This window comes from Solanum lycopersicum, chromosome 4 (assembly GCF_036512215.1).
Source record: "Solanum lycopersicum chromosome 4, SLM_r2.1".
Taxonomy (NCBI): domain Eukaryota; kingdom Viridiplantae; phylum Streptophyta; class Magnoliopsida; order Solanales; family Solanaceae; genus Solanum; species Solanum lycopersicum.
In genome coordinates, this window is record NC_090803.1 from 50,371,756 (window position 1) to 50,378,643 (window position 6,888).

Below are 6,888 nucleotides of genomic sequence, written 5' to 3' on the forward strand. Positions count from 1 at the left end.
ATTTTGGGTAAAACATAAATCAAAAGAATAAAGTAAAACCTAATTGCACTGGAAACTAAATTAGTAGATTTATGATTTATGTTCATCTCACCTCTTTGTTGTGCGGGTCTCCGTTTGATTATATCTTTGTCGATACTCCCAATTAAGACTGTATATCAATGAATATATCTACTTTGGCTTTGTGCTTCTCCAAATAACTATAGCTTCCCCAAACAAAATCATACAATTTTCTGGTCCATAAGCTTTGGATCTTATATCAAAAGAAGAAAATTAACCCCAAAAAAAAAGAATCGGTGGAAAAGCTACAAATTAGAAAAAAACATAATTTAACTTAATTGCAAGTGTGAAGCACTAGACATTTGTTGATTTGGAAGCAATAACTCAGTAGATTTTGGGTAAAATATATATCCAAAGAATAAAGTAAAACCTAGTGGCACTTAAACTTAATTAGCGGCGTGTGTTTTGTATTTTGGGAAAATAATTAAAACAGAAATTTTGTTTGCCTATTGGAAAAAAATTTAGAGGCATTAAATGAGAGTGTTGGTTGAATTTAAGGGAGTTACAATAAATTGAATTATTAAATGAATGATTTATTGATTCATTCACGAGTTATTTAAGTTAAAATATGGGTTATAATTCTCTCTTAAATTTACGAAGTCTTAATTGTTTTACTTGCTCTTTTATAATTTTAATAAGAAGTTATATTATTATAGCTATATATAATATATCAAATAACAAAATAGTATTTATTTAAAATTATTTCGACAAGATTCATCATTAAATTATTTGGGCTGTATGTCAATTCAATATTTAATGGATTGAGGTAATACATAAGCGAGTCAATGACCCCGCTTAAAACTAAGCATAACAAAATAAGTTGGGTTTGTTCTACCTCCCTAGAAAACAAATAAATTTTAACCCACGACACAAAAAAATTTTTGTAAAGGTCAGGTGATTTAAAATTGAAAAAATATTTATTTATGTAATTTAAATTTTTAAAAGAAAAAACTACCTAATTGCATAGTTTCATATCCAAATTTCATGTCAAATAAACCTAAATACATATTTTTTGCTATCATATAAACTAAAATAGGGATAGAGGCAAGTAAGATTCGCTTATGTATTCGTGATACATGTGAATCACATTAGATACAATTTAAATACATGTATCTTTTCTGATTCACATATAACTGGGATACTAGATAAACGGTCGAGATAAGTGAGTGGTGAATGAAATTTATCTATAATATCATGTGAATTACACTAGATACAAAAAATGTACATGTATCTGATGTGATTTTTATGTATCTGGGCTACAAGATACATGAGCAAGACCTGAAAGTCACGAGCGAAACGAGAGGAAGGTGAGAGAGATATGAGAGTGACAAGTGAGATAAGGGAATTGGATGAGATAGTACAGTTGCAAGAGAGATGAGAAAGATAGACACATGACTATTATTAGATATAACTAGTTAAATGAATTTAAGTAAGCATTTTGTCAAATATTTTTAGAGAATAGCCTCTTTTAGCTGACAATGGACAAGAAAATTACAACATCAATTTATTTTTAGGAATGATTATTCCTCTTATTGTATTCACATATTATTAATATATATATAAAATAACAAAAAGAATATTTTACAGTAACTTGGACTCTAAATTAATTATAAGAGTTTTTTAGAATTCTTATTTGGTTTCCACTAATAAGAAAGATTCTTTCACCTATTCTCGTCCTTAATCTTTTCACCTCTTTCTCCATCGACACCATTGAAGAAATTGGAGACAATAGCTTTTACTTCTTCTTTAAAAAATCTGGACTAATTAGTCTCATAAAAAATTATTCACAAGCTACTAAGTCTTCTTCGCAACATTAAAAAGTTTCTTAATAGGTGTTGCCATTGTTTCAGACTGTGTTTTCTCTTCTTAGTTCATTCAATCAATAATAGAATACTTGGAAAGGGTAAAAAATTCTCATGTAGTATTCAAAAAGATTTAAAATTATCCCTCATCCATCTTTTGGGATAAAAACACCCCTAAGTCAACCTTTATGGTCCACTATTACCCTTTAAACAAACCAACTTATATTTTGTAATTATTATTACTGTTATTAATTATTAGGTAACGTCTTTCTATTGACATTCCTTGACCCAAACCCGATTACAAGATCCATTAAAAAAACTAAACTTCAATTATCTCTTCTCCCCTAAACATAATATTCTATTTTTCTTCTTCCCCTTTTCTTACTAAGCAATTTCAAGATCAATTTCACCCAACATAACAATAAGTTGTTGTAATTATAAGGCACGTAAGCATTATGGTCCCTCTTTAATCATAAGTTATTTTCTTAAAAGGCTAATTACACCTGTTACACCTCCTACTTTCCGGGTGAACAGTACTTATATATAATGACATTGTGTTATATTGGTGTTACCATTAGCGCATAATTAACATAGATGATATTATCAAAAAAAAAAACCTTTAGATATTTGTCCAGACTATGCATTCAAATATTCAATTACTCAAGAGGAATCTGCAGGATTATGTTGGGGTAGATGAGATGCATTTTGGAGTAGCTAATTATGTGCAATTGATATTTTTTTGCTAGAAGTTCGTTGTTTACAATGCCATTGTTGAATCAATGGTTCATCATAATGAGGATAAAATAGATTATGTATTCAAGGATAAAATAAACTGGGTAAAATTGATCTTGAATATGGGTTTGAGTCCAGGGATGTCAATATGAGTCGAGTGGGGTAGGAGAAAGTTTGGTGGGTTGGAATTAAGCTTTATCCAATAGAAAGACGCCATGTAAGAATTAATAATAATAATAATAGTTACAAAATATAAGGTTGTTAGTTTGTAGGGTAATAGTGGACCAAAAAGATTGGCTGAGGGGTATTTTTAGTCAAAGAGGTGGATAAGGGGTATTTTTAAACCTTTTCGAATAGTATAGGGATATTTTTTTATCCTTTTTCGTACAATAGTTAATTGAAACAAACTTTGATACATATATCATCACATGTATTCAAATTTATTTAAATATTACTCAAAGTCAATAATATCATAAAATATTTTGACGTCTTTTCAAAAGAATTAGATTTGTTTTTTTTAAAAAAAGAAGCTGAAACATCAATAATCTTTAAATGTTAAAATTCAACAATTGAATTAAGAGATATAAGTATTTTTAAAAATGATCTAACATGGGAAGCACTATCAGTGAAGAGAAATTCATATTTTTACTAGACGTGTGTATAATAAGATATATAATATAGAAACGAATAGAGGAGCTAAGTGTGACGTCCCGCCATCCATTCAGGCCGAACGCCACCCAACGAGGTAGCCAGCAGGCGCAGCAGGCGTAAGGGAGCAGGATGACCACGCAGGTCAGCAGCCAAGGGGGCCTGCAGCAGCTGAAGAGGCAGCAGTTACAACATTTTCAGCTGTTACAACAGTTACAGCCATTTCAGCTGTAACACTTTTTAGTGGGGCGGCTGTTACAGGAGTTACAAGTCTTTGAGAGGCTTATGGAGATCATGGGGCAGACTAGGAGCATCTAGGAGTCCTTTTTGGAAGACTTAGAAGCTTGTCTTGTAGGCATAGTCTTAGGAACTTGTATAGTTTATTTACTAACTCTTAGGCAGCATTAGAGTAGTATAAATAGTAGATTATTTTACTTGTAAAGCATCCAATTACTTTCAAGTAATAGAAGTTCCTTCATCCAAAGTTCTATCTTACTTCTTGTTTTCTTAGCGATCGGAGTTTTAGGCTTACTAGAGTTTGCAAGAACGTGCAAGAGTCGTGAGTAAACCGTCTAGTGCCGCACGGCACATAGTCCGAATCAAAAAGTCCATGACAGTTGGTATCAGAGCGAAGGTTTATCGTAGGAAAATGACGAACGGAGGAAACGGTGGCGGCACCCCCAACGTTCAGGGAGAAAAGAAGAACAAAAAAGGAAAGAACAAGAAGGGCAACAAACCCAGTCTGCCCAACCCTCCACCAGGCGACCTGCCAACAGGCAGTCTTCCACCAGGCGACCTGCCATCAGGCAGTGTCCCCTCGGGCGACCTGCCATCAGGCAGTGTTCCACCAGGCGGTTTACCATCAAGCGATCTGCCAACAAATGATCCTCCACCAGGCGACGGACAAACATCTTTCCAGGAGAATACAGATGAGGAAAGTGAAGACGACGTCAGCGAAGACGTTATAGACGTCACTGTTGGACACGAATGGATTGCCAGCGTTGAGAGGGCAAGACTTGCTGTTGAGATTTTGGGGCAGCGCTTGAATGGTTTGGACAGCGATGTTAAAAACCTTGAAGAAAATTCCCTTGAGGAAGTTAACATCATCCGGAAGGAGTTGGATCTACGCAAGCGGACTTAATTGGAGTTGAAGGAGTCCGTTACATCCTTGGAGTTCAGGTTGTTGGATGCCACCACAACGATGCAGACCCTGAAGAACAAGGTAGCAGCCCTCGAAGAAGAGAGGGAGGTTGCAGCAACAGCATCACTTGGCCAGGAAAGGGAGACCAGGGTCGAGGTTCCCAAGCCACCAACATTCAAGGGTGTCCGAGACGCCCTAGAGGTAGGCAATTTCTTGTGGCACTTGGAAAATTATTTTAGGTGTAATTGGGTCAGGAGTGATGCAAGCAAGATCAACACTGCCGTGTTGTATCTTTCCGACGTAGCCATGTTGTGGTGGAAACGCAAAGATGACGAGATCAAGAGGGGCACACGCACCATCGACACATGGGAACAATTCCTTGAGGAATTCAAGAAAGCTTTCTTCCCCAACAATGCTATTTATGAGATGAAGCGCAAACTTCGAGAGTTGAAGTAGACGGGAAGTATTAGGGCCTATGTGAAAGAGTTCACAATCTTGACCCTCCAGATTCCCCAACTCATGGAAGATGACATGCTGTTTACCTTCATGGACGGGCTACAGAATTGGGCGAGGACCGAGTTAGAGCGGCGTCAAGTAAAAACCATCGATGAGGCCATCACTCAAGCTGAGACCTTAACAGATTTCAAACATGATCGTTTGGACAAGGCGAAGGGCAAGGAGGCAAAGAGCAGTCAAGCTAAAGGCGGGGGAGACCGTGGCCGAGGCAGAGAACTGTCGGCACAACCCAAGCAGCAAGACACACCCAAGTCCGATGGCAGACGGTTCGAACGCCGGAAGTTCTCGGAGAAGCGGACGCAGTCCAGTAGAGGAGACGGGTGCTATATATGTGGCGGACCACACGGTTACGCTAGGTGCCCAGAGATGAAGAGTCTTGGTGCCATCGTCCGTGAGCGGAAGGAAAAGGAGGCACAAGACAAGGCGAAACCGGCAGACACCACTCAATTGGGCATGGTTGGAATCTGTGGTGCCATAGCAAAGCAGGCTGACAACCCGGGGGATTTCAGCACACAATATGTGGATATCTCCATCAATGGGCAAGCAGTTCGGGCCATGGTAGATTCCGGGGCTGAGGCTAACATCATGACCAAGGCGGCGGCAGAGAAATTGGGACTGAAAATTGTTCCAAGTAACAATCGCCTCAAGACGGTCAACGCCCCACCAACTCCCGTGTGTGGAATTGCTCATGGGGTCAGCATCACTTTAGGACGGTGGAAAGGTAAGACAAACTTTACCGTAGCTCCTTTGGATATATCCGATGTAATTCTTGGGCAGGAATTCTTTCAACGTTGCCACACGATGATCGATCCCTACCTTCAACAACTCATGGTGATGGAGGGGGAAGGGTCTTGTATGGTGCCTCTTATTAGGGTGCCGAAGAAAGATGGATATGCCCAACTGTCGGCCATGCAGATTGTGAAGGACCTGAAGAAAGGAGCGCCAACCTTTTTAGCCACCATCGCAAGTTCGAGTGAAGACCATGGTGCTATGCAGCCACTGCCACCTATTATAGAATCTGTTTTGCAGGAAAACAGTGATGTGATGCCGGAGGAGCTGCCGAAGACACTACCTCCAAGGCGCGAGGTAGATCATATGATTGAGTTGGAGGAGGGAGCCAAGCCACCTGCGCTTGCACCTTATCCCATGGCTCCGCCTGAATTAGAAGAACTGAGGAAGCAATTGAAAGAGCTCCTCGAAGCAGGTCATATTCGTCCATCCAAGGCACCCTATGGAGCGCCGGTGCTGTTTCAGAAGAAGAAAGACGGGTCGATGCGTTTATGCATTGACTACAGGGCGCTCAATAAGATCACAATCCGGAACAAGTATCCAATCCTGCTGATCGCAGATTTGTTCGATCGTCATGGAGAGGCCAAATACTTCACCAAGATGGATCTCCGGAAAGGCTACTATCAAGTGCGCATTGCAGAGGGGGATGATCCAAAGACAGCATGCGTGACCAGGTATGGAGCATTCGAATGGTTGGTGATGCCCTTCGGCTTAACCAACGCACCTGCCACATTTTGCACGCTTATGAACGAGATTTTGCATCCCTACTTGGACCAGTTCGTACTGGTATACTTAGATGACATAGTCGTCTATAGTAGCACTTTGCAGGAGCATGTAGAGCACTTGAAGAAGGTCTTCAATGTTTTGTGAGAAAATCAGCTCTATGTCAAGCGGGAGAAGTGCGAGTTCGTCCAACCAAAGATACATTTCTTGGGCCATGTGATCAGTCAAGGTGAGCTTCGCATGGACAAGGCAAAGGTAAAGGTGATCCAAGATTGGGAAGCGCCTACAAAAATGACCGAGCTACGTTCTTTTCTTGGACTTGCTAATTATTATCGCAGGTTCATCAGCGGGTACTCCGCTATTGCTGCGCCACTGACCGAGCTGCTGAAGAAGAACAGGCCTTGGTTGTGGAGCGAGGAGTGCGAGGAAGCGTTCGAGGGTCTTAAGGCTGCGGTTACTAAAGAGCCAGTCTTGATGCTG